The sequence below is a fragment of the Erinaceus europaeus genome, chromosome 12 (genome assembly GCF_950295315.1).
Source record: "Erinaceus europaeus chromosome 12, mEriEur2.1, whole genome shotgun sequence".
In the NCBI taxonomy this organism is placed as follows: domain Eukaryota; kingdom Metazoa; phylum Chordata; class Mammalia; order Eulipotyphla; family Erinaceidae; genus Erinaceus; species Erinaceus europaeus.
The window spans coordinates 16,267,391-16,287,667 of NC_080173.1; the positions used below are offsets into that span (position 1 = coordinate 16,267,391).

The following is a 20,277-nucleotide window of genomic DNA, read 5'->3' on the forward strand; positions in this document are numbered from 1 at the left end:
GGCTGGCTTCTGTTCTCTGTGCTCTGTCTCTCACTTCTCTCATAAGCTTGCTAGTCTGGGTCTTAATTGCTTCTCCACTTCTTCAGTCATTTACCCCCTGAGCCCGGAAACTCTTAGTATTTGATTGGACCCTGAAAAAAAGTAGGGGCTTAATTAATACATGCTGCATCCACATAGTGCCTCCTCTGCTTCCATGCCCCTACTTCCAAGTATCCATACTTTTGTTGAATTTCTTCCCCCTGGTGTGGGGTCTGGCTGACTTCTATCACCAGTCTTCTTTGAGATATTCTCAGAAGCTCATTTCACTTGGCAAGGATCTCTGGGGGACTCTGGCTAGCATCGAGCCAGAAACTTAGACCCTCCATCCAACCACCCACAAGGGATCCTACCCCCAAACCACTGACCAGCTTGGACATGGATCTTGCCCCAGCTGATCCTTTAAGTGAGACCCAGACCCTGGGTTGACACCTTTCTTACAGTCTGTGAGAGCTAATGAGTCAGAGGACCTGGTTAAGCTGTGCTGGATTCCTGGGCCACAGTTCTTCTTCTTCTAGCATTTGCCCTTCTTCTGTAGCCAGTCAACAGCGTCAGGTTGAGCCTGATGTAAAGTTTCGAGACCTCCTTTGAATCTGGAGAGGTGGCAGTCATTGACTATGTGGGTCATAGTCTGTCTGGAGCCGCAGGGGCAGTTCGGGTCGTCTCTGGCTCCCCAGCGATGGAATATAGTGGCGCACCAGCCATGGCCTGTTCGATAGCGATTGAGGAGGGCCCAATCATAACGTGCTAGGTCAAAGCTGAGTTGACGCTTGCAGGGGTCTGTGATGAGGTGTTTGTTCTTTACCTCAGCTGATTGCCAACTCTATTTCCAAGAGTCTGGAACAGAGAAGTTCAGTGTAGGCGTAGGGGACCAGATTGGGTGACGAGACGTCAAGCGTTGGACAGGGTAGGCGAAGATATCCGCGTATATTGGTAGGTCCGGTCGAGCGTAGACGTGGGAAATGAACTTAGATGATGCCGCATCCCAACGAATATCTGGCGGGGCGATGTTGCTAAGAACTGGCAGCCATGGAACCGGGGTGCAACGGATGGTTCCAGAAATTATCCTCATGGAGGAATATAATTTGGAATCGACCAAGTGGACATGGGGGCTACGGAACCATACTGGGGCACAGTATTCTGCAGTGGAAGAGCATAATGCCGGAGATGATGATCGTAGTGTGGAAGCGCTCGCGCCCCATGAGGAGCTGGCCAGTCTTGCAATGATGTTATTCCTCGCGCCCACCTTTGCTGCAGTTTTTATGAGATGTTTGTGAAATGACAGAGTGCGATCGAGAGTAACGCCAAGATAGACTGGCTGGGCTTCATGCCGGATTCTCGTATCGCCAAGCTGCACATTAAGCTCACGCTAGACCGAGGCATGGTGTAGATGGAAAACAGATGATACCGTTTTTTGCAGTGCTAGGGATTAGTCGCCATTTTTTACAGTAATCAGATATCAGAGACATGTCTTTCATGAGTGTTTCGTCGAGGATGTCGAACTTGGATGCCTGAGTTGCACAGCAGATGTCATCGGCGTAGATGAACTTCCTTGAAGAAGTTTCTGGGAGGTCATTGATGTAAATATTAAATAGCATAGGAGCCAGAACAGAGCCCTGGGGGAGGCCACTTGAGACAAGTCTCCATCTGCTAGACTTGTCACCCAAATGCACCCGGAATCTTCTGTTTTGGAGAAGAAACGATATAGTGTTGGCCACCCATGGAGGCAGGCATCTTGAGATCTTGACTAGGAGACCACGGTGCCAGACCGTGTCATAGGCTGCTATGAGATCAACAAAGACAGCACCCGTCTTTAAATTCTTCTGGAATCCATTTTCAATGTAAGTTGAGAGGGCCAGGGCTTGTTCGCAGGTAGATCTTCCTGGGCGGAAACCAGCTTGGGCGGGTGATAGGAATTTCTCTGTAAAAGGAGAAATACGTGACAGAAGCAGCCTCTCAAGGAGTTTGTAACACACGGAGAGGAGAGAAATTGGTCTATAGCTGGCGGCCAGTGTTGGGTCTTTCTTTGGTTTCAAAACTGCTATAATCTTCGCACGACGCCAAACTTTGGGCATAGACTCAGATTCCAAGATGTGGGACAGGAATGAAGCGAGCCACTTCTTTACCGCGGGACCCAGGTTAAGAATGAGTTCTGGGGTGATGTTATCATAGCCAGCAGCTGTTCCCGGTTTAACCCTCTTCAAAGCGTCTTCCAGTTCAGACAGTGTAAAGGGAGAGAGTTTTGGAGATGGACAAGATAACTGGAAGTGAGATGACCACTCATGGGAAATTTCTCTTTTCCAGACTGGGTCGATCTTAGCACGTCCAACTTGAGTTAGGTGACTGGCCACTGAGTTTGGAGATATGGGAGGATGGGAGACGGGAGGGGGTTGGCTATCGGCACCCAGTCTGTGAAGAAGCTTCCAGGCCTTCCTACTTGAGTGGGTGAAGTTCAGACTTTCCATGAGTTGTTGCCAGCGGGCTTGGCGTGCTGCATCCAGGGAGGCAATGAGATGGTCAGCCACATCTGGGTCACCCGACTCATCATATTGCTTTAGTAGTTGCTCGCATTCAGCATCAAGACAAGGCGTATAGTTAGCACATCTCCCACGAGGAATGGCTTGGGAAGCTGCTTTGAAGATGGCTTGGCGGAAGCGCCTGTAGGAATCTTCAGAGGGGACAGAGTTAATTGGAATTGCAGGAATAGATTTGTTGGTAAGATCACTGAACAGACGCCAGTTTACTTTCTGAAAGTTCCGTCTTAGTTTCTCCGAGCACAGAATCAGTGGGAGCTGGAGACCAATGTGGATGATAGCTGGGCGGTGATGACTGTGCAGGAAGATCTTGAGAATGTGTCTCGTAGCGGGAAAGGCTTGGCCGTTGACTGTGCTAATCCAGCACAGGTCGGGTGACGAGTCTTTATTCCATCTAGCACTGTGAAAAGAGCCTGGCTGTTTGGGGTCGTATGATAGGGAGAGGTCATTCGCTGAAGCCCAGTCGGCTAAGATAGGCCATCAGCACGAATGGAGGAATATCCCCAGTCTTGGTGATGTCTATTAAAGTCTCCAACGTAAACGGCTGGGTGATTCGGGCTAGGCAGGACTTCATTATCCCATGAGGCACTGGGAGGCTTATATACGTTGACGAGCTGAATAGTTCCAATAGTAATGGAGTCATAGAAGGTCGAAGAGGCCGTATGGTAAACGTCCGCAAGACACAATTTGGCGTAGATGGTTCAGCCGTGTTTAGGATGGAGATTATAGCATATTAAATCGAATCCACTGATGGTGAATCGAGCAGCTTCATCGACTGCTATATGTGTTTCTTGTAGGCAGATAACATCTGCCTGATGCTGTATCGCCAATTGACCACTAAGAACGCATTTGGCAAAGGACAGCCCCTCAACATTAAGTTGGAGGACTCGAAGAGCAGGACCAACAGCTTGAAAACTGTCAGGAGCTGCTTGTTGCTGGCTTTGAAAGTGACTGGGATCCATGTGGATTCAGTCGGCTAGGAAGGATCGTCAGTTTCCCCAATGAATGGGTACTCACGGGATGCACCACGGGAAGGTCGATCCAATGCATCCCGTGAAGTATACTCACTTTATAATAAAGTGGGGGGCAGCCAGCCTGCTGCCTATCAGGATAAAAGAGTTGGGGGAAGGAGGAGGAGGGTAAGTGCAAAGACCCAGTGTCCTCTGACACCATGTCCCCTGTGACTTTCATTGCAGACTTCCCTCACTACGGCCTGGAGGGCCTGGATGGGCCAGAAAAGGGGAGGGTGCCAGCTAAGAGAACCTCCAAGAAAGCCCTCAGCTTCTCATTTTCTCTGGCCCTTCCCAACCCTTCAGGCTGTAGTGCCTCTTTCTCCTCACCTCGTTTCTTTGATGCTAACACACAGCTGTGGGAAGGTGTACCACAGCACGAGTAGCTTTCCACCAGGGGGGAAGCGCTCCCATACTGAATGCCTACATTGCTTTTCTTACAATGTCACATTCATTGAGATGTAGTCCACATGCTAAAAAATGGACCCATTTGAATTGTACAATTCGATGAGCCTGACCACTTTATTTATTTTTTTAACTTTTATTTATAGAAAGGAAATACTGACAAAACCTTAGGATAAAAGGGTTATAATTCCACACAATTCCCACCACCAGAACTCTGTATCCTATTCCCTCCCTTGATAGCTTTCCTTTTCTTTAACCATCTGGGAGTATGGACCCAGGGTCTTTATGGAGTGCAGAAGGTGGAAGGTCTGGCTTCTGGAATTGCTTCCCTGCTGAACATGGGCATTGACAGGTCGTTCCACACTCCTAGCCTGTCTCTTTCTTTCCCTAGTGGGGCAGGGCGCTGGGGAAGCAGGGGGTCCAGGACTCATTGGTGGGGTCATCTGCCCAGGGAAGTCTGGTTGGCATTATGGTAGCATCTGGAACCTGGTAGCTGAAAAAAAGAATTAACATATAAAGCCAAACAAAATGTTGACTACTCATGAACCTAAAGGCTGGAATATTGCAGATGAAGATTTGGGGTGTCCATTTTGAAGTTAACTAGTAGGCCTGTTTTAGTTATATTCCAAAGGGCCCTTAACTACACTAGTTTTTTCCTGAGCCTGACCTCTGATATGCAGGTGGACCTAAGTTATTTTCAGGGGAGACGATATCATGGCTAGAAAAAGGGCTAGCAAGCTGGATCAGGGAAGAGAGTAGCTCCCAAATATGGGAAAGGTGTATAAATATCGTTGACTGTAAGATCCTGACCACTTTAAACCTCTATTGTAACCAAGACCACAGTTAAGACATGCAAGCTTTCTATTACTCAGAAAGTCTCCTTGCATCTCCTTGCACACAGTTCCTCCCACTGTTGTCCCCAGTGATCTGCTCTCTGTCACTGGAGATTAGATCTGTGCTGTCTAGAGTTTCCCACGTGTAGGATGACATGACTTGTCTGCTCTGTGTCTGGATCTCTTCACTCAGCATGATGGGAAGAGCTTCATTCCTCTTTATTCCAAAGTAGTATTCCTATCTCATTGTTTTTCATTTTATTTCATTTTATTCTTTTTTTTTTCCTCCAGGGTTATTGCTGGGGCCCACTGCTCTTGGAGGACACTTGGTTTTTGGATAGGACAGAAAGAAACTGAGAAAGGAAGGAGGATAAAGAGGGAGAGAGACAGACAGAAACCTGCAGCCCTGCTTCACCACTTGTGAAGCAATCTCCCTCCCCCCTCCACCACCCCCTGCAAGTGGGGAGTCGTGGGCTCGAACTGGGATCCTTGCACTGGTCCTTGCACTTCATACTATGTGCACTTAACCCAGTGCACCACTGCCTGCCGTCCCCTCTGTCTCATTGTTTTTATATGCTTCTTGGTTTTGTGTATTTTTCAACCTTCTTTTTTAAAAAATATTTTATTTATTCACTTTCTTCTTCTAGCGTTTGCCCTTCTTCCGTAGCCAGTCAACAGCATCAGGTTGAGCCTGATGTAAAGTTTCGAGACCTCCTTTGAATCTGGAGAGGTGGCAGTCGTTGACTATATGGGTCATAGTCTGTCTGGAGCCGCAGGGGCAGTTCGGGTCGTCTCTGGCTCCCCAGCGATGGAACATAGCGGCGCACCGGCCATGGCCTGTTCGATAGCGATTGAGGAGGGCCTAATCATAACGTGCCACGTCAAAGCCGGGTTGACGCTCGCAGGGGTCTGTGATGAGGGGTTTGTTCTTTACCTCAGCTGACTGCCAACTCTGTTTCCAAGAGACTTTATTTATTTATTTATTTATTTATTTATTTATTTATTTATTCACTTATTGGATAGAAAAAGAGAGCACCCAAGGTGGGAAGGGTAGATAGAGAGACACCTGCAGTACTTGCTTCACCGATTGTGAAACTTGCCCACCACAGGTGGAGAGCAGGTGCTTGAACCCAGGTCCCTGTGCACTATAACATATGCACTCAACTGAGTGTGCCACCAGCAGCCCCCATTTTTCAGCTTTCTTAAGGAATATTAGACATGGGATAAATTGCACATCAAGTATATGGTCGTGACATGTGTACATATCCGAGATATATATGTAGGTTTTCACAAATTAAAATTTCAAAGATAAGAAGAATGAGAAGGAGGAAAAGAAAAAGGGAAGGAGGAAGAGGAGGAGGAAGAGAAAGTCGTAGGAATTAGAATTCTGAAATAATCCCTTTATCCAAGTGATCTTGGAAAAACCCAAGTGGGTCTTTGCCTCACAGCTAGCCAACCGGGAGAGTCTTTGGTGACTTTCCACAAAATAAATAAATAAATAAAGCCTCTGCCCAAGGCAATTGGCTGCCTCTGAAGAGCCTTTTAAAAGCAGTCTTGCTGAAAATAAAGCCAGAGTAAAGCAAATAACAATGTTTAGTGGGCCCTTACTGCATTCGACATGGCTAAGGCAGGGCTCACAGCTGTAGTGATAAATGGACTGAGGGAAACATAAAGTGGGGACAGAGTGGGGTTTATAGGTTCACATCCATGAAAATCCCAGAAGCTTCAGGCATACCTGGGTCCAGAAGCTCACACATCATCAGGGCTCAGTCTCTCTCTCTTTTTCTTCCTTTTTGCCTCCAGGGTTACTGCTGGGGCTTGTGCCTGCACTATGAATCCACTGCTCCCGGAGGCCGATTTTCCCCCTTTATTGTTGCTGTTGTCATTGTTGTTGTTGCCCTTGTTGTTATTGTTGTTATAGCTGTCGTTGTTGTTGCTGGATAGAACAGAAAGAGAACAAGAGAGGAGGGGAAGACAGGGAGAGGGAGAGAAAGATAGACACCTGCAGACCTGCTTCACCACTTGCACAAAGTGGCCTCCCTGCAGGTGGGGAACCAGAGCCTCCAACCAGGATCCTTGCGATGATCCTTGCGCTTCGCCCCACGTGCGCTTAACCTGCTACGCTACCTCCCTGCATCTTTTTTCTTCCATTCTCAACCTGACTCTTCCCACATGACCTGCCAAAGTATCTGATTCCTTTTCTTTCCTACCACTCATTTTAAAAGGGGGGGGGGAATAAGTGTTGGTGCACCCGGTTGAGTGCACATAATTCAGTGCACAAGGACGCAGGTTCGAGCCCCCTAGTCCCCACCTGCAGGCAGGAAGCTTTGCAAGTGGTGAAGCAGTGCTGCAGGTGTCTTTCTGTATCTCTCTCCCTCTATACCTCCACCTTCCCTCTTGATTTCAGACTGTCTGTATCCAATAAAGGTAATAAAAACATTTAAAAAAAAACAGAAAATACTTTAGGTATTTGCATTGAAGGCTATTTAATGAGAGACTTGGTCAAAGAGATAATGAAGTTGCTTGGAAGACAACCTAGTGATGTTGAATAATTTAGAGATTGGTCACCATAAATAGGCACTGTCTCCCTTATGGGAGAGAGAGAGAGAAGTTGGATCCTGAGGACCAGCACCTTCTGTGCAGTGGGGTCAGTGCAGCTAGAACCACAGAGGAGCTGCACCTGCTGATGGGAATACTGTCCAAGGCAGTGAGGGAGAGCGACTCTGGATCCTCCCTACTTTCTCTTTATTTATTTATTTGTTGCCATCAGACTTATCACTGGGGACTTGGTGCTTTTTAATTTTTTTGGTTCTTTTTCTTTCTTTTTAATAGAGGGAGAGAGAGAGGAGAGAGAGAGAGAGAGAGAGAGAGGAGAGAGAGAGAGAGAGAGGAGACACTTGTAGTACTGTTTTACTGCTCATGAAGTCCCCCACTGTGGGTGGGGAATAAGGGTTTGAACCTGGGTCATTGTGCATGGTAACATGTGAGCTCTACCAGTTGTGCTACCCTGCTTTTACCATTGGTCTCTCTCATGTCATCAATTGTTTCAACCCAGTTAGGAACCAGCTGGCAAGGGTGTGAGGGGAATGCCAGTCAGAACAGAGCCAGTTCTCTGGGATGCAAACAGAGAGGAGGAGGGAGGTGAGGGGCTCTGAGGACACAGGTCCAATGTAGCTCAGTTGTGACAGAAGATGAGTTTTGCAATAGCTCTAACGAAGAGTTCTGCAAAGGCGCTGATTTATCTAGATGTAGGTATCAGACCCACTCTTGGGTGGAGGCTGAGGGGGCTGGGGAAGTCATCAGAACAGACCCTAAGAAAGCAAGATTGCCCCCCACCACCAAAAAAAGCAGGGTCATGGTATGGTGTTCCAACTTAACAGGGGGGCAGAGTTAACAAACCCAGAGTCCACCGCATTCTGCCCTGGGAGTGGTGTGGGCACTTACAAACAGCCCAAGACACAAGTTTCCATTTGGCAGAATGTTAAGTTTGCTCTGATGCCAGACCACCTTTATGTTGCAGTTCCTTTGAAAGTGGAAATAAAATAGGTGAATTTATTTATACATATGTTTGCTCAATATTGGGACTTTACCACTCTGGATCAACTTTTTGCAGAGGGAGAGGGAGTGGGGAGAGAAAGAGAGAGAGAGAGAGAGAGAGAGAGAGAGAGAGAGACTGAAACTATAGCACCAAAGTTTTCTGCAGTGTAATCAGGACCAGATCCGAACCTGGGTGTCACGCATGACAGAGCTGGCTCTCTCCTAGATGAGGTGCCTTGCAAGCCCAGAAGTTTTTCCTCCATCCTTTCTCAGGAGGGGCCCCATTCTCCAGCCTGCATTTTCTAGCCTGAGGTCCAGGGAAGGGCCTGGGGAGGCAGAGTGACAAAGGACCCCCAACTCCAGGCAATTTAAAAGACAGATGTCTAATGGTCTCTGGTAGCACACTGCCTTCTAAAGGAGACACTTTGCAACCCAAATGTGGAGGCCAAAAGATTTCCTGCGAGTCTTTTTATGATCTCTATAAATTTCAAGAGGGAGAATTGGTGAGCAACTTGCCTCTGTCACTGTCAGGCACTGATTGAACGTGCCTTTAATGGAGTCTCCGGCAGCCATAAAAATGCATGGGAACAGCCTTCTGGACACAGGCAAGTCTGACAGATGAGCAGTGACATGCAGTAAAAGCCCAAGGGGCTCGGCTTGTCCTCAAGCCTGTGGAACAGAATACATCTTGCTCTCTCAAGACAGAACTCACAGCAAGGGAAGCACTCAGCCTTCTAGATGAATCTCCCTACCATGAGAACAAACGCCAAGGCACACACCACGTACCCACATGACCAACACTGAGTGTTGTGTGGGAATGGCTTTTTCCTTAAGTATTTTATTTCCCTTATTCATTTTTAGATAGAGATAGTAAGAAGTTGAGAGAGGATGGGGGAAAGAGAGAGACACCTACAGCACTGCTTCACTGTTTGTGAAGCCTGCCCCTCCCTGGTAGGTGGGGACCTGGGGCTGGGAATAACTTTGGCATAAAACAGTGTAGCCTGGCAATTAAAAGCCTAATGGAGGGTGAGTGATGGTATACCCGGTTAAACACACACATTACCATGTGAAAGGACCCAGGTTTGAGCCCCAGCTCCCCACTTACAAGGGGATACTTCACAAGCAGGTGAAGCAGGTCTGTGTCTATCTCTCTCTCCCTCTCGACCTCTCCTCCTCCCCTCTCAATTCCTCTCTGTCTTATCCAATAAAATAGAAAGGGGTGAAGGGAAAAATTACCACCAGAAACAGTGGATTCATAGTGCCAGCACCAAGCCCCAGCAGTAACCCTGGTGGCCATAAAATAAATAGCTAGATAGCTAGAAGACAGACAGACAGACAGACAGACAGAAAAATGCTTAGTGGATTGGCATCCCCTCTAAAATTCAAATCCATGCAGAACCTCTGAGCATGGCTTCGTTGGGTTCATCCTTTGTTAATGTTGTTGTACCTAATACTGACACCCTCACTTTGTCCAATTACAAATCAGTGTGTGATTAGGGCACCTGCAGAGCACAGGCGCAGCAGAGGCTGAGCACTGTGATCGCATGACGAATGCACAGTAAATGTGGGCTGCTGTTATAATTTAAGGAGAGGGGAGGGATAGAAGAGAGGAAACTACTAAGTGATGGCTAATGCTCACTGTAAGCTGTAGTGACAGAGCAGCTTCCCAGGGGATACTGGACAAAGGTTTCCTATAGCATCAAGACACTGGGGCCAGAAGGTGGCACACCTGGTTAAGTGCACACATTACAGTGTGCAAAGACCCAGGTTCAAGTCCCTGGTCCCCACCTGCAGGGGGAAAGCTTCCTGAGTGGTGAATGAAACAAGGCTGCAGATGTCTCTGTCTCTCTCCCTCTCTATCTCCATCTCTCCTTTCAGTTTCTCTCTGTTTCTATCCAATAGATAAATACATCAGTGAAAGATGCCTTCCACAGTGACCCTCCAGTCCCAGCACTGTTAGAGACCTCCCTCATACAAATTGCCGGGGAACTCCTATTCCTCCCTCATTCAAACTGCCAGGGAGTAAAACTCTTTTGCCCATGTACAGATGTTCCAGAGGCTCTTCTAAGAGGAAGCCATGTGTCTGATGTGTTCTAGACAGTCCTTCCCTGTCTCAGTGACTCAGATGGCCCCCTGATTAAGCCCAAAAGTCTAGCAGCCCAGTTCAACACTCAAGTACAAAGACACATGGATCCTTTTTTTCTCCCAGTGCAGTCATATGGTACAAATCACTTTGCAAGCATTAGATTGCTCGAGCATGCGTTTATTTTGGAATGTATATGAAATAAACAGAGCAAAGCATGCACCATTTTCAAAGGAGCTCATTCCCTGTGCTGGGGGAAAAATACTTCTTTGGGGAAGGTATTTACCGAAAATAAATTATTTTCTGGAGAAAGCACATGTTTTTTTTTTCCTTCTTCCTTTAAAATATGTGCATTTCTGAAGGGGAACATTGTTCTCTACAGATTTTGAAATACAAGTGGTGTCTATGATGTATGCACACACACACATATGTATTAAATACAAAGTTGGAAAGTCATTATCTGTGTATTTATTAAAAATTGAAGAGGCATGTGTGCCTAAACAACAGTCTAAACAAGTTAAAATTTCTTCCCACATATTAGCTAAAAAAAAAAAAAAAAAAAAAAGCAGAGAAGTTGGTACCACAGGGGGCCCACAGTATTATCAGGTATGAATGGCCAGTCTTTCAGCTTTGCTAATCTCAAAGTGAATTGTTTCTTTTTTTAAGTTATTATTTATGAAATGGAAACACTGAAAAGACCATGGGATAAGAGGGGTAAAAATTCCACACCATTCCCACCACTGGAACTCCATATCCCATTTCCTCCCTGGTAGCTTTCTTATTCTTTATCCCTATTTATTTCCTATTCTTTATACCCAGGGTCATTATGGGATGCAGAAGGTGGAAGGTCTGGCTTCTGGAATTGCTTCCCCACTGGACATGGGCATTAACAGGTCAGTCCATACTCCCAGCCTGTCTCTCTCTTTCCCTAGTGGGGCTGGGATCTGGGGAGGTGGGGCTCCAAGATACATTGGTGGGGTTTTGCCCTGGGAAGTCCAGTTGGCATCAAGGTATCATCTGGAACCTGGTGGCTGAAAGAGAGATAAGATATAAGGCAGAACAAACTGTTGACTAATCATAAAGGCTGTAATACTGAAGATGAAGATTTGGGGTCTCCATTTTGGAAAAGCTAGTGGGTCTATTTTAGGTATATTCCAAGAGGCCCATGACCCAACTAGTTCTTGCCCACACCTGACAACTAATATGCAAGTGACCTAAGCTATTGTCTGGAGGAATAGTGTCATAGTAGGAAAAAGGACCAGAAAGCCGTATCAGGGAAGAGAGTATCTCCCAGATATGGAAAAAGTATATAAATATTGTTAACTGTAAACCACATCAATTTGATCTGGGGCCCATAGTCAGCACAGGAGCCTATGTAACCTCTGCATCCCTGTAAGTCTGAGCTTCCAATAGATGCCAAGAAAGCTTTTGACAAAATCCAACACCCATTCATGCTCAAAACACTACAAAAAATGGGAGCAGATGGAAAATTCCTCAAGATACTGGAGTCCATATACAGCAGACCTATAGCCAACATCATTCTCAACAGACAAGCTAAAAGCATTCCCCCTCAGATCAGGAACTAGGGCTGTCCACTATCACCATTACTCTTCAACATAGTACTGGAAGTTCTTGCCATAGCAATCAGGCAAGAGAAAGGAATCAAAGGAGTACAAAGTGAATTGTTTCTATCTCTAGAGTCACCATATAACCCAAGGTAGCTGCCAGAGTCCCAGCTACCACCTATGCATTCCAAGATAGCAGCGAATGAAGGAGGAAAGACAGAAAGATAAAACTTTTGTGACAACAACTTCGTTCACAGCTGTCTACAAGCTCCCACACAGTATTTCCATAGTCACATAAACCTCCTCACTGGAAGTGAAACTGAAATGGTGCTTTTGGAATTAGAGTCCTGTTATTTACAGGGAAGAGAAGAATGGATAACATGTGGCAGCCAGCACTCTCTATTGCATGTGAAAAACTACAAGTAAATGTGACCAAGCGGTTCTCTGATTAAGGTATAGAGCAGAGGTGGGCTGTCGTTTGCAGTTGAAAATAATCCTGAATCTTCACTTCAGGAACTGACATGGAAATTTGAATACAGTCATATACCTAGAGAAAGGCCTGCCTTTGTAGATATAACCTCAAAGTGTCATGTTCTCTTTCTGTCTCTCTCTCTCTCTCTCTCTCTCTCCCTTTCTTTCTTTCTTTTTTCTGGAGAGACAGAGAGCATAAAAGAGACCATAGCACCAAAGCTTCCTTCAATGTAGTATTGTATTATTGGTTTGTCGGTTTGCTCAGGCTGACATACAAAATACCACCAATGAGGCAGCTTAAACAACAGATGAGCAAATTCTGGAGGCTGTTCTGGAGGCTGCAGGTCTTAGATGAACCACTGAGCTCATCTCTGGTCTAGAAAGACCTACATGTTCACAAGGTATTCTGTAAGGCATGGGCTCCAGAGACACACGCTTTGGAACACCCTTAGTTCAATAGCAATGTTCTCTAGTTTTCCTTTGTTGTTGTTGTTGTTGTTGTTGTTGTTGTTTGTTTTCATGCCTTCTCATGCATTTGGGTAAAATTCTCAAGACTGAGTCATATGTGTGGCAACCCATTGTTGATACATTGCTGAAAGTCAGAACACCTGGTAAAAGTCCAGGGAAGATGGTCTTATGAATTGTCACCTATTACAGCCACCACCACCACCAAAACCACCACCACCTCTTATTCAATCAGGTCAGTGACAAATGCTGAAAGCTCTCATGGGGGCATTAGCCTCATCAAATTTCAAAGAGCCTGAAGAAAGATTAAAGCCTGCAGAATCTCATTGCCCCCAGAAAGTGGGGACTTGCTCAGAGCCTCTGGGGGACATCTCCAGAGGACAGGGAAGCTAGGTTATGGCTTCCCAATAGCCAGATCTGAGATCATTTCAGCATTAAAGAGTAAAGGCGCAGATAACACATCGAATGAACTAAACAGCCGTGGAGCTGGCAAATCAATAAACAGGGAGTAGAGAAAGCTCTTCCTGATAGAATACAATCAACTAATTGTGAGAAGTGATGAAATTAGAAAACGGCCACTTGGCAACCATTGTAATTATAATGGATTCCATCACAAATCATTGCCCAGAAGGGGGATGTTTGAGGAGGCATATTTACATAGTCCCACATAGCCCATCATAACATAATCAGCTGCAAAAGGCAGAATGGGACTTTGCAGTGAACAAACCTGGCAGAGAACAGCTTAACAAGTGAACAGAGTGAACGTCGCTGGTAGTGAGACGCCAAAAGCACAGAGGACACAGGAGGGCCCTTTGGTGATATTCCCGCCAGAGGGAAATGACCCGAGTCCTTCTGTGAGGCTACAGCAGACAAATCCAGCTTGAGGAATCTTTTGTAGAAGAGTTGTCCATCCATTTCAAATATGTCAGGGTCATGAAACACCAAAGACTGAGGAGCTGTTCCTGGTTAAAGAAGATCAAATTGAATCCAGGGAAAAAGCTCAACTGGACAAGCACTGGGCTTTCAGGTCTCCCGTTCTCCCAGTTTGATCCCTGACCCTACATGAACTGGAGTAGAGCTTTAATTTGTCTTGTTCTTTCCACTTCTCTCTGCCTCGTGTGAAACTCTCATATGTAATAAATAAGCCTTGGGGGGAAAAGACCAAAAAGACAAGAAGACTGAAGCAACACAGGATGGGAGAGGGGGTCCCTCTTATTATAAAGGATGGTATTACAACAAGTGACACAATCTTAATAAGGCCTGCTAATTAGATATTACTATCCCAATGTTAATTGCTTGATTGTCATTGCACTATGGTTATATAAAAGGATAACTTTGTTGTGTTTTTTTTTTTAACAAACAACCATACTAACATATAAAAGGATGGAGAGATAGCCTAGTGGTCATGCAAAAGACTTTCATGCCTGAGGCTTTAAGGTCACAGGTTCAATCCCCAGCACCACCATAAGCAAGAGCTGGGTAGTGCTCTGGTCTAGCTTTCTTTATTTCTATATCTCTAATTACAAATTAATAAGTAGAGTTCAAGTCCCCATCCCCACCTGCAGGGGGAAAGCTTCATGAGTGATAAAGCAGGGCTGCAGGTGTCTCTCTGCCTCTCTCCCTCTCTACCTCCCCCACCCCTCTCAATTTCTCTCTGTCTCTATCCAATAATAAATACATAAAATTTGGGAGCTGAGCGGTGGTGCAGCTTATTAAGCACACATGGCAGCAAGCGCAAGGACCAGCATAAGGATACTGGTTCGAGCCCTCGGCTCCCCACCTACAGGGGGGTCACTTCACAGGCGGCAGTGAAGCAAGTCTGCAAGTGTCTATCTTTTCCTCTCCCTCTCTGTCTTCCCCTCCTCTCTCCATTTCTCTCGGTCCTATCCGACAACAGTAATAACAACGATGATATACAACAAGGATAACAAAAGGGGAAACATGTAAATAAACATAAATACAATGATAGGAATAAAAAATAAATAAATAAAAACATTCTTAATAGGGCTGGAGAGACAGCGTTTTTGTTCTGCAAAAGCATTTCATATCAGATGCTCTGAAGTCCCAGGCTCACGCCCCAGCACCACCATAAACCAGAGCAGAGCACTGCTTTGCTCTCTTTCTCTGTATCTTGCTCTCTGTATCACTCTCTCATTAACATACATAAAATAATAAGATTTGTCTGTTTTTAAAAATAAAAGGTAATGTTTTCAACTTGCTCTCAGTGATTTGGGAAGAGGAAATATCTACATGCATATGTGTCTGTATCCATGATATATATATATATGTAAGTATACTGTGTATAGGCCTATATCACACATGTACTTATGTACACTCTGAGAGACAGTGCTGATATGCACACACCTGCAGCTATGATGACACGTCAGCTCCAGGGTTGAGTGGTCTGCGTGAAAAGCAAATGGTAACTCTGTGTATCACTGTTCTTGCAACTTCTCTCTATGTCTGCAACTGTCAATATGAAGTTAAAAAAAAAAAAAACATAAGAAGGCAGGACTGGAGAGACAGCACAGCAGTTATGCAAAAAGACTTTCATGCCTGAGGTTTTCAAGGTCCCAGGTTTAATCCCTAGCACCACCATAAGCCAGGGTTGAGCAGTACTCTGGTAAAAATCAATCAATCAATCAATCAATCAATCAATCAATCAATCTCAGGAGCTCAGGAACCCTGACCCCAGGCTGAATTCTCTTTTCTCCTCACCCCTTTATCCTTCCGCCATGCCAGAGATCTTCCAGATCCTCCTCCAGGGATCTGAGCACACAGCCACCAGCTCTGAGTGCCTTAGCACTAGATTCCCAGCTCTGCCCCAACACTGCACTCAGGACATCTAGAGCCCAGTTTCGTGCAGCTGCCCATATCCTCCCACACCCTGTTCTGATCTGACTGGCGCAGGGTGCACACTGGGCTCAGAACATCTATGCTCCCCCAGGTGATTCTCCTGAGCAATCAAGGGTGAAGGTGAATATGACTCACCTGAGGAACGCCACAAACCACCAGCTCTGAGTCACAAGGTTCAGGGCAGTGGGGACCTGAGAGCCTTCCCCACGGTCTCAGGAGGACACCACGATGACTCCATCCCATGTGGCGATGGTCAGATCTCAGCAGATGTCTTTGCATCTCGCTGCCTTGGGTCCTGACAGCTCCAGGAGGCTGGGCAGGCCAGCTGTCTCATCTCTGCTGACTATTTACCACAGTCTGCACCATAAATAGTTGTTGGGTGTGTACACAGAAAAGAGAATGAATGTTCCCCAGTCCCAGCCTCATCTCTCCCAGCGACTCCTCCCAGCCGCTTACTATTAAAAATGGCCACATTTTGCATTAGAATCACCCCCATCAGATTTCAAGAAATCAATGGCTTTTGAAACTGAAAACCACTCTGGGGCAAGAAGAGTTGGCAAGAGCTCACAGCCCGGCAAGACTCGCCCGGTGCAGGTGCAAATAACTAAAGCAGCCTCCGCGTCAGCTGCTACCCCTGCTTCCACACTTCTCAAATCATTTTCGTATTAGCATATCTCTAAGTGCATATAATTTTCACATCAAAGAGTGTAATTTTTTTTTTTTTGCAGAAGTGGAGGAGAGAATAATTTATCCACTGAAGTATCTCAAGCAGCCAGTCTCATTGGCGTGACACAAAAATTACACAGAAGATAGACATTTAGAAAAATTCAGTGGCAGGATCCATATTATTTAAGTAGATGTGGAGAACATTCCCCCATTGAAACCAAGAAATAGATACTGTCAGAGCTGAAAGCAGGCTTCCTGTTCAGCACTGAGCGGGCAGGCTGAGATGATTAGCTACCTCCTGACTCCCAGGCAGGCTGAAACTCAGTCTCTCGCTTCACTTCTAGGGAGCAATTGAGTGGAACCACAGGATAGGCTACCCTGCCTGCCTCACAATATTCTGGCTCCCAATGGGTCAAGCCACCTCTCACCTCACCTGGGTTTGGGGGAAGGGCTCTGGAGAAACAATCTATTCTGAGGTAAGAGGCACCCTAGGAACCCCATCTGTGGTTTTAAATCCATGGCATTGGTTCTCTTGTGCAGACAGGCTCTGAACTCCTGTCCTCATTCAAAAACAAAACAAATACACCTTTTGGCTGGCAAAATAGCTCCTTTAGTTAGTGCGCTTGCTTTGTCATGTATATGATCCAGGTTCAAGCCCGGCCTCCAACACATTGGAAGAAGTTTTGGTGCTGTGGACTCTCTGTCTCTCTCTGTCTTGTCTATATGCCTGAAAAAACTGGCCAAGAATGGTGAAGACCCAACAATTAAAAACAAACAAAAAAAAACCTCATGTCCTCTGTTCCCCACCTTTTATCTCAACTATCTGTCATCTCACTCCTATCCCCTTCTTTCTCCACTGGCCTGACCCTCCCTTAGCAACCTGAATAGAACCTCCACACAGGATCCCTCGACCCCCACCGCACACCCACATATCTGAGTATACGCTTATATACACACACATATACCCAACATCAACATTCAACCAGCATATACACAGTCCTAATACACAGACACTGTGTGTGTGTGTGTGTGTGTGTGTGTGTGTGTGTGTGTGTGTGTGTGTGTGTGTGTGTATGAGAGGGGGGGAGGGAGAGAGAGGGAGAGAAAGAGAGAGAGGATGTGTATGCCCCTGGAAAATCTGTTGGTCTTCCAGGGTTTTTTGTTTTGTTTTTGTTTTTTTGTTTTGTTTTGTTTTTGTCATTTTCAGGTATAAAACACTTTAATTCTGAAATACTTTGAAAGGCCAGTGCTGGACACTGCCATACAGTCAGGGAAGAATGGTGTTTTGGGTGACTGCTGGTGAGTCCATTGGCCATTTTAACAATTTTTTTAAAAATTTTTTAAATTATTTCTGTTTATTTATTGGATATAGATAGCCAGAAATCAAGAGGGCAGGGGGTGACAGAGAGGAAGAGAGACAGAGACACCTGCAATACTGCTTCACCATTTGTAAAGCTTTCCCCCTACAGGTGGGGACTGAGGGCTCGAACCTGGGTCCTTGCACATTGTAACATGTGCGCTCAAGCAGATGCGCCCCCACCCAGCCCCTTTTTTATTTTTTTATTTATTTTTCCCTTTTGTTGCCCTTGGTTTTTTATTGTTGTTGTAGTTACTATTGTTGTTGTTATAGTCGTTGTTGGGTAGGAAAGAGAGAAAGGGAGAGTGGAGGGGAAGACAGAAAGGGGGAGAGAAAGATAGACACCTACAGACCTGATTCACGACCTGTGAAGTGATACCCCTGAGGTGGGGGGCCCGGGCCTCGAACCGGGATCCTTATGCTGATCTTCATGCTTTGTACCATGTGCATTTAACCCAATGTGTATCGCCCGACTCCCAGTCTATTGGCCATTTTAATGGGGAAGGGTTGTGTCTTCTCTTTCCCTTAATTCCAGATGGATGATGCTGCTGAATATGACAGACAAAGCAATAAAGCCTTAGTAGAGATAACCCAGTGGCAGAAAAGAACCCACAGTGCACAGTTCAGTGGGTCTAGGGCTATCACCCTAGTTGTGCAGCATGACATTAATTCTGAGGCCCTTTAATTACCCCAGAAAGAAGCCACAGTAATCACTAGCATGTGGTAGTTTGCTTTCACTTTTTTATTTTCTTTTTTAATTTTTACTTATAAAATGGAAACACTGACAAAACCATAGGATAAGAGGGGTACAACTCCACACAGTTCCTGCCACCAGAACTCCATATCCCACCCCCTCCCCTAATAGCTTCCCAATTCTTTAACTATCTCGGAGTATGGACCCAGGCTCATTATGGGGTGCAGAAGGTGGAAGGTCTGGCTTCTGAAACTGCTTCCCTGTTGAACATGGGTATTGACAGGTCAATCCATACTCCCAGCCTGTCTCTCTCTTTCCCTAGTGGGGCAGAGCTCTAGTGAAGCAGGGTTCCAGGACACATTGGTAGGGTTGTCTGCCCAGGGAAGTCTGGTTGGTATTATGGTAGCATCTGGAACCTAAGGCTGAAAAAAAAAAAAAAAAGAGTTAACATATAAAGCCAAACAAATTGTTGACTGCTTATGAACCTAAAGGCTGGAATAGTGCAAATGAAGATTTGGGGTCTCCGTTTTGGAAAGCTAGTAGGTCTATTTCAAGTATATTCCAAAGGGCCCAATGACTTCATTAGTTTTTTTTTTTTCTGAGCCTGACCTCTGATATGCAGGTGGACCCAAGTTATTGTCTGGAGAGATGATGTCATGGCTGGAAAAAGGACCAGAAAGCTGAATCAGGGAAGAAAGTAGCTCACAAATATGGGGAAATTGTGCTTTCATTTTCTTAAAGACTATCCTGCCACCGCCACCACTAGAAGGCAGAACAGAAACTGATTTGCTCAGTGGTCTGTCTCCCCACCCCCTGCACCCCCACTATAGCGAGGATCTGGGATGTGGCCAAGGACATAGTTCATGGGACAATGTGTGTCTTGTGTGGAAGAGGCCCTGGAGTCCATCTCTGGTGCTCAGCAAAAAAATGATGGAAGACGGTGCTGCAGTAGAACCCCAGAGTTGTCTGCCTGAGCCCCCAGAGGCTCCCAGTCTGATCCCAGGGCCACTAGGTGCCAAACCACACATAATACAAAATGACAAAATAAAATGTGGCTTGGGAAGTGGCACAATGGATAAAACACTGGACTCTCATGTACAGGGTCCAGTGTTTGATTCCCAGCTTTGCATGTGCCAGAGTGATGTTTTGGTGTTCTCTCTCTCTCTCTCTCTCTCTCTCTCTCTCTCTTCCTCTTATCTGTCATAAATCAGTCAGTCAATAACTTTCCTGGTAATGGCCACTGCTTATATAATTCTGTGTTGATTTAACACTGGAGCCAGATATCAGTTCCATGAAATCAACAAGGGAGAAAGTGGATGATGGCATATAGTGGAGTACCTTGCACCAGATACAAACCTTGTGCTGGTGATGCAGCCAGGCCTTCAGGCTCCAAACAGAATGGAATGAGGCCCCTCTTAAGGTTCTGACTGCATAAACCAGGCTGGGGAGACAAACCTGGGGATGAAAGAGCCTGTGGCCAGAGTGTTTTCTTTTCTTTTTTAATTTTTTTAACTTTTTTATTGGAGATTTAATAATGATTAACAAGATGATAAAATCACAGGAGTATAATCCCATACAGTTCCCACCACCAGAGTCCCATCCCCTTCATTAGAAGATACCCTATTCTTTATCCCTCTAGGAGCATGTACCAATATTCTTCATGGGGTGCAGAAGGTGAAAGGTCTGCCTTCTGTAATTGCTTCCCCACTGGACATGGATGTTGACAGGTCAATCCATACTACCCAGCCTGTTTCTATTTTTCCCT

The 20,277-nt window shown here is 45.8% G+C and overlaps 1 long non-coding RNA gene across 1 annotated transcript; it reads right to left on the bottom strand.

Annotated features, from left to right (window-relative positions):
* Nucleotides 1-4,115: 4,115 nt before the first annotated feature.
* Nucleotides 4,116-16,199, bottom strand: LOC132541706 (uncharacterized). Its single transcript, XR_009552802.1, has 5 exons — nucleotides 15,931-16,199; nucleotides 15,304-15,408; nucleotides 13,651-13,901; nucleotides 6,554-6,754; nucleotides 4,116-4,478 (listed from the first exon to the last, which is right to left on the bottom strand). It is a non-coding gene; the product is annotated as an uncharacterized LOC132541706 (long non-coding RNA).
* Nucleotides 16,200-20,277: the final 4,078 nt, after the last annotated feature.